An 8,959-nucleotide genomic window follows, 5' to 3' on the forward strand; every position below is an offset into this window, starting at 1 on the left:
AAAATTGGAAATTGAGGTAAGAATTCATGAACCATCAAAGATAGCAGTATATACCATGACCTTCCAACCAGAGCTATTAGAAAAGATTAAGAAGTGTCAGGAAGAAGTAATGGATCAGGATGTAAACAAGTTAGTAGGAGAGGAGTTATGTACACAGAAAGATGATCAAGGGATTCTTAGATTTTCTTCCAGGATATGGATTCCACCGGTAACAGAGTTAAAGAATGATATCTTGCAGGAAGCACACAATTCTAAGTATTCAATTCATCCAGGCAGCACTAAGATGTATAGAGATTTAAAGGAGAACTATTGGTGGCCAGACATGAAAAGAGAGATTGCAGAATGGGTAAGTAAATGTTATACGTGTCAAAGAGTGAAAGCAGAACACCAAAGACCAAGTGGATTATTGCAACCTTTAGAGATTCCAGAATGGAAGTGGGAACATATTGCTATGGATTTTATTGTAGGATTACCAAGGACCAAAGCAAACCATGATGCCATTTGGGTTATAGTGGACAGACTAACCAAGTCAGCTCATTTTCTTCCGATCAATGAGAGATTCTCTTTGGATAAATTAGTCCATATGTACTTGAAAGAGATTGTAGTTCGTCATGGTGTCCCCGTATCCATTGTGTCAGATAGAGATCCACGATTTAATTCGAGATTTTGGAAAAGTTTTCAAGAATGTTTGGGCACTAAATTAAATATGAGTACGGCATATCATCCACAAACAGACGGTCAAAGTGAGAGAACTATTCAGACGATCGAGGACATGCTACGTGTTTGTGCAATCGATTTCAAAGGCAATTGGGACGAACATCTACCTTTAGTGGAATTTGCATACAACAATAGTTATCACGCAAGTATTGGGATGCCTCCTTATGAAGCTCTTTACGGACGCAAATGTCGATCGCCAGTATATTGGGATGAAGTCGGAGAACGCAAAATACTTGGACCGGAATTAGTACAACAAACAAAGGAAGTTGTCGAAATTATTCAGAAACGACTAATTGCAGCACAGAGTCGTCAACGAAATTATGCAGATCAATTCCGGAAGAACGTAGAATTTGAAGACGGAGAAGCAGTGTTACTAAAGGTGTCACCATGGAAAGGATTATCCAGATTCGGAAAGAAAGGCAAGCTAAGTCCCCGATATGTCGGGCCATTTGAAATCTTGAGGCGTGTAGGCAAAGTAGCATACGAATTGGCGTTACCCCCGCAAATGGAGCACATTCATAACGTCTTTCATGTATCGATGCTTAAGAAGTATAATCCAGATTCGAAACATGTGATAGAGTATGAGCCGGTAGAACTCGAGACAGATTTATCATATGTAGAAAGGCCAGTGGAAATCCTAGATAGAAGAGAGAAGGTGTTAAGAAACAAGGTAGTTAATTTAGTAAGAGTATTGTGGAGAAACCCAAAAGTTGAAGAGTCAACCTGGGAATTAGAAAGTGATATGCGTGAAAAGTACCCTCATTTGTTCACTTAAGCGATTCTGAGGACAGAATCCTTTTAAGGGGGGGAGGATGTAACATCTGGGATTATCCGTGTAATTATTTGAATGATTAAGGAATATTATATGGATATTATGTGAATTTTGTGAATTAATTGGTTCCTGTTCTATTAATTTAGTTATACATTTTTGATTAAATTTGAAGAATATCAATTTTTATATGCTCAGTATAAAATATAGTTTATTTAGATATTTTCATATCGCTTTAGGCGTTGTTGTATGATTTTATATTTGATTTACGGATTTAATTACGTATATTATATTTAATTATTAATTATTTTAATTTTTCGAAAACTGTCAACCTGTAACGGTACCGAGATTTTACTTCCCGAAAATTTCAACAAAATTCACCTTTAGCCTAATTTGAACATTCCGGACATTTTTCATGTTTTGACTTTTTCGATCCGGAGTACAGTTTGTTCTGGAGCCGGTCCGGCGGAGTTTTCGGTATTCGATAATTATCTGTTTGTCTCGATAAACGCGAAACTAGATATTTATGATCATCCTTATCTTGTAATGATGACAGTGGGACCCGCATACTAATGACGGATTAAAAAGCCCCGTTTTGATAATTATCTCGAAAACCGGTACCGATTGGACCCGTTTTATTAGTATAAAGCTATTAAACATTGTATTTTCATGCCATATATGATCCAAAGGGGTACTAATTATTCATAAGTATAAATATTCTTAACCGTACTTTATTTCATTACGAAAATCATAAAACCAGTTAACACCGAGAAATTCCCGAGAGTGTTCTTCGTGTTCTTGAGATTCAAACGAAGATTTGGACGCGTTATCGGACTCGGATTTTGGCGTTCAAGGACTCAAATTGAAGGTTTTAACAAGTAGAATCATAATCCAACATCAGAATCAGTGCAGAATCATCAGGTGGGTTCGGATTTTGAGATTTAAATTCGTATTAAATAAGCTTAAAATAGGGCTTTTTGATTTTGAAGTTGTTTATGTGTTTTGATGATTGTATGTTGTAGATAATGTTCTCCTGATCATTTTGGTATATCATATGCATGATTTGGAGTTCAATAACATGTTCAAAAATGAGTTTGATTATTCGGAATTGAAAATAGGGTTTATGAACCCGATGAATATTCTCAATTGAAATTAGGTGTTTTTTTATCTAGGGATTCTGGGGATGATTGGTTAGTATCATTAGAACGAGCGTTTAGAGAGGAATCTATTAGTATAATCAGAAGTGGTGAACGACACGGGAATGGGTCGCCGGAGTCTGGAGAACAACTCGCCGGCGGCGAGTTTTCTCGAGAATTTTCCGGTCGATTCCGGCTGTTCCTGGTGATATGGATTGCAGGGTTGGATTGTACACTCTGAGTAGTGCATATCTGCACATTTTGAGGGCCAACGGAGGCCGGGAAATTCCCCTCCGGCGTCCGACGGCGGTTCAGGGGCGGCGACTGTAATATTTACAGTTTAACCCCTGAACTTTCGAAGATGGTGAAGATGTTATACTACAGTTTTAAAACTTTCAACTCAAACCTTTAAGTTTTCAAAACTTGCAGTTTAAACCTTGAAGTTTTAAACTTTTAAAAACTGATTTATTTTAATTTCTTTTAATTTCGAAAATCATTTTTTTTTAATTTCTAAAATAGTTTTAATTATTTATTAATTCAAAAATAATTCTGATTTAATTTATTAATTAATTTTAATTAATAATTAATTATTATAATTAGTCAATTAATTTAATTATTAATTGATTAATTGTTTTAATTAATTATTAATTGATTTTAATTGATTTATTAATTAGATTTAATTATTTTAAATGATTTTAAAATTCCGAAAAATAGTTTCGAGCTTTAAAATATTATTCTAAAATATGATTGAAGCTCGTTAATTGTTTTCAAATGATTTCGGACGTGATTTCGAGTATCCAAAATTGATTATTTATTTATAAAAATGATTCTTTGACCCGTTTTAATTCCGAAAAATGTTTAAAAAAATTCTTAATAAATACCAGAAAAGTCTGTTTGACTTCAAACCTCTTTTGAAAAATATATTTTATTAAATATTTTATGTGATATGAGCTATGTGCTATCTGATTGATATGTTATGTGTTTACGTGATTGATATAAAATTGTGTTTGACATATCTTTTGATCCGTAAATCGGATTTGGGTAAAACGAAGGGTAGATAGAAGCTCGTTTCGAATAAAGGATGATAAGAATAGTATGAGATCATATATTGATAAAGAATTGTTGTGATTAGCAGAAGAAGCGAGACGTAGGAAGGGAAAGCAAGTGGTGATAGAGTAGTATAGCGAGCAAGCGTAGTTGAAACTTGAGATCAGCTATATAAGGCAAGTTCCCTCAGACTTTCCTTCAATTATATGTTGTATCTGTTGTGATTATTTAGTGAACTTTCTGATGAGTCCTGTGACCTATTGAATTATCGCATGGATTATTTATCCTATTGATTCTTGAACCTTCAACCAAATTTCTTGAACTGTTTTATGGATTATTTATCCTATTGATTCTTGAACCTTCAACCAGATTTCTTGAACTATATTATGGATTACTTACCTTATTGATTCTTGAACCTTTGACCGATTATTTGATACCTGCTACGAAACTTATTTCAATTGTAAACCTTCCATCTTTAAAACTTCTAAATGATTACCATAACAACCTAATTTCATTTCAAAAATATACCCTCGATACCTCAACCAGTTATCAATCACTTTTATTTCAGACCGTAACCAGTTGAACGACCCCAAATAACATCTGTTATGACATATAACTTACAGTTGATTGATTCTTTCCATAAACTCCAGTTTCTTGATCTTAACAGCATTCATTTATACTTGGGTTCTTTTTGTGAACCTAGAACCCTCCTTCATGTAAACACGAAACTTTGACGTGCTTTGCCATCCTATAAGGCAATATCTGATTTTTTTGCTAAAACCATGAAGATAATTCTCATTTCTCCTTTGAGATCCATTTGAAACACTTTGAATAGTAGTTGCTTCTGCTTCAAAATTTATTTATGATATTGACGTTCTTATTTTATTGAATAATATTGTTGATCATCTTGAATGTGATAGAATTGGATAGTTTTCTAAACTTGGACCAGATGAATGGTCAGACCAGATGAGTGGTCACTTTAGGCCAATGTGTGCCTTGGATCCAGTAAACGAGCATGGTGGGACCTGCTCGGGGTTAGTGTCTGACTGATCAGCAGCCTAACCTTTGATTTTTAAAAATAAATTTAATATCCAATTCTAATCAATGTTCTAAAAACAAATCTTGGTATTGAGATTGATTCCTTGAGACACTGGTTTCCTTCAGTTTATGATTAATATTTTAAATTGATATTGTTATACTTGCTGAGCTGGTTAGCTCACTCTTGCGGTATTTTATGTTCTTTCCAGTGAAGGCAGAGAAAGTTGGTAACGATGACCCTCAGGCTAGTAGTAAGGTCAGGATTCCAGGCTAGAAGATGAAGAGAGCTATCAGCAGCACCTGGCTTTTCATATATGTACTAGTTTGAATAACGAGACACAAATGGCGTGTAAGCTTGTAAGATTTAAGTTTTTATTTTGGGATTTGGGTTTGTAATAATTAAAGTTGTGTTGTGGCTTGTTTTATACTTTAACCTGTTGCGATCCAAGGACAGTGAAGGGTCACTATATATATTATATCATTAATTACAGGTTTATGTTGAGATGTGGACCCCAAACTTCTGACCCGGGTTTGGAGGGCGTCACAGGTTGGTATCAGAGCGACAGGTTTTAAGTCAATGAAACAAGCCTAGATTGTTAGGTTGGGTAGAAGATTAGGACTAGAAATGAGTGATAGGTAGATAGAACGTTGAGAGGTTGAGGAATTCGTAATAGATGTAGGGTTGATTCTGGTAGTGGATACAGATTCTTATGCGTGTTTGTTCTGTTGATTCTCAGACTATCAGGCATGTCAGGTCCCAGTACCCCGGTTCATTCTGATCATTCAGAGTCGACGGTTGAAGGACTTCCACCTCGTCCTGGAGTTGTACCCATATCTCCACCCAGGGCACTTACACCCTCACCTGTAGCTGGACCTTCACGTCCACCTGGATACCCTCATAGTGGACAGACCCCTATTGCAGCTGTACCGCTTAGGGCTATGCCCCCACCCGCACCTGAGATGCCCCCACCTGCTCTCCTTATACGACCTCCTATCCGTGGACCTCCACCAGAGCATGAGTCTTCTGGATTTTCAGGTGTTGGACCCTCTTATCCGTGTTCCCCTCTTTCGGTACCCTATCATTACTATCAGGCACTCTTGATGGAGAGAGAGGAGTTGTTCGGCCAGATTGGAGAGTTGACACAGGCGATGCAGAATCTAGATCCTAACAGGGGTGAGCGACAGTTGAGAGAGGAGATACGTGCTTTCAGGACAGAGGCAGTAGAGAGATTATATGGGATCACCGCACCACTTGGTACCCCTGGGGATATTATAGATTGGGCTCGTTGGGTCTTGGAGCAGCTGGAGGTTATCGGAGGGCCAGACTTTCCATAGGTCTGGAGTATATCAGATGTTGGAGATGATCAGTATCATAGTGAGTAGTGTGTATGATGCAGCATGTAGTGAGTAGTATGTATCAGGTCAGCAGATTTTGTCATGTATATAGACTAGCGGAGCTGACTAGATGATATGTATGTCGTTGTGGTTGTCAGCAGATTTTGACATGTATATATAGACTAGCCGAGCTGACTAGATGATAGCCTTGCTGTTGCTGTTGTTGTACTTTACTTTTGACGAAGCGCTTGACGCTTGTATCTCCAGCACTGACTTATATATATCAGCATCTTTTACTTTCCAGTCTTGTCCTTTACTTTATCGCACTTGCTTTACTTTACTTTACTTTCAGTACCAATCATAAACTCTTGTGATAATATTGAACCCTTTTCTTTTATTGCTTTACATTCTGTAAAGAAGCATGCAATTTATTTAGTTAAACAATCTCAAAAATGTTTTCAAAAAGGTATAATTCTGTTTTCTTAAAAAAAAAAAAAAAAAAAAAAAAACCTTTTATAAAATGAGAATTTGATTTAAAACGACTAAGTGAATTGTTTCTTCTTTACAGAATGCCTCCAACAAGACATACTCGTGCCAACAGTGATCCTGAAGGCACCAACAGCATCAATGATAACAATGATAACCAGAATGTCAACATAGGCCCAGTAGATCCTGCTGTGGCCCAACTAATTCAAATTTTGGCACAACAAACTGCTCATCTTACCCGACAACAGCAACATCAAGAAAGTTCTAGGGTAACTTTTAAAACATTTCAGGCAGTTCATCCTCCAGAGTTTAAGGGCTCAGCAGATCCCGTTGCAGCCCAAACATGGTTAAAAGAAATGGAAAAGTGTTTTGAATTAGTTCCAGCAAGTGAAGATCAGAAAACAAAGTTTGCTAGTCATTACTTAAAGAATGAAGCAACGTATTGGTGGGAATCTGTGAAGAATATGGAAGGCACAGTTGAGATTACTTGGGAGAGGTTTAAGGAATTGTTTTTAGAAAAGTATTTTCCTAGGTTTCTTCAAGATCAAATGGAGTTGAACTTTTTAGAGCTGAAACAAGGAAATATGTCTGTGGTTGAATATGAGAATAAGTTTGCGGAATTGGCTAGGTTTGTGCCAACCTATGTAGAGACCGATAGGCAGAAAGCGAAGAGGTTCCAGCAAGGTCTGAAACCTTGGATTAGGAGCAAGTTAGCTATTTTGCAATTGGAGACTTATGCGGCAGTGGTTGAGAAGGCAATGATTGCGGAGGCTGAAAATGAGTTGTTTCAGAAGTCTAAAGAGGATAAGAAGAGAAAGCCAGACAATAGAGGAGGATCCTCTCTTCAAGGGAGGTTCCGGAAGAAAGGGAAGTTTCAAGCAGGAGGAAATCCTAATTTTAAGAGAATAGGCAGTGGTGGACAAGGAGGACGTTTTCTTACGGGAAGTCAGGCCAATCAACAAAGGTCTTCAATGCCGGAATGTCAAACGTGTGGCAAGAGACATGGAGGAGTGTGTAACAAGCCGAACATAGTGTGCTTTAAGTGCAACCAGAAAGGACATTATTCTAGAGAATGTCAGAACCCATCAGCGATAAGAGATCAGGGGAATAAGAGCTCGATAAGTAAAGCTCCAGCTATAGGATATGCATGTTTCAAATGTGGGAAGCAGGGACATATGGCTAGGGATTGCAAAACATCAGCTCCAGTTAGTAATGCACTTAGAATCATGGGAACTGTTCCAGAAGTGAATGAGCCTCCTAGGGCAAGAGTCTTTGATATGTCAGTGAAGGATGCTATTCAGGATGCCGATGTTGTGGCAGGTACGCTTAACGTAAACTCTTTAAATGCTAAGGTGTTAATTGATTCCGGAGCCACTAGATCATTTATTTCTCAAGCCTTTGTTGATAAGTTGAATTGTCCGGTTGAATTGTTGAATGAGGTTATGAATGTAGAGCTAGCTAATCAGGATCGTATCTCCGTTAATCGAGTTTGCCCTGATTGTGAAATTGAGATTTTAGGAAATAAGTTTTGTGCCGACTTGATACCTTTCAAGTTGGGGGAGTTTGATGTAATCTTAGGGATGGATTGGTTGTTTAAATATAGTGCGCAGATAGATTGTAAAAATAAGAAAGTAATATTAATGACACCAGACCACGAGGTAATAACTTTTAGAGGACAAAAGCAAGCAAAGAAGTTCTTAACCATGATCCAAGCCAAGAGAATGTTACGACAAGGATGTGAAGCCTATATTGCTTATGTAATTGATAAAAGTCAGGAACCAGTAAAACTTGAAAATATCCCTGTAGTGAATGAATTTCCAGACGTGTTTCCGGATGAGTTACCAGGACTTCCCCCAGATAGAGAGATAGAATTTGCAATTGACTTAGCACCTGGAACGGAGCCAATATCCAAAGCCCCGTATAGGATGGCACCAGTAGAGATGAAAGAATTGGCAAAACAATTACAAGAGTTATTGGAGAAAGGAGTGATTAGACCTAGTGTATCCCCATGGGGAGCACCAGTGTTGTTTGTAAAGAAGAAAGATGGAAGTATGAGGTTATGCATAGATTACAGAGAGCTTAATAAGCTTACTATCAAGAATAAATATCCTTTACCCCGTATTGACGACTTGTTTGACCAGTTGAAAGGAGCAGAATATTTTTCTAAGATTGACCTCAGGTCAGGATACCATCAGCTCAAAATCAAATCTGAGGATATACCTAAGACAGCTTTTAGAACAAGGTACGGTCATTATGAATTTTTAGTGATGGCTTTTGGATTAACGAATGCACCAGCAGCTTTTATGGATTTAATGAATAGAGTCTTTAAGAAGTATTTGGACAAGTTTGTGATTGTTTTTATAGATGATATTCTGATATATTCTAAGACAGCTGAGGAGCATGCGGAACATTTAAGAACAGCCTTGGAGAT

This window comes from Daucus carota, chromosome 5 (assembly GCF_001625215.2).
Source record: "Daucus carota subsp. sativus chromosome 5, DH1 v3.0, whole genome shotgun sequence".
Lineage (NCBI taxonomy): Eukaryota > Viridiplantae > Streptophyta > Magnoliopsida > Apiales > Apiaceae > Daucus > Daucus carota.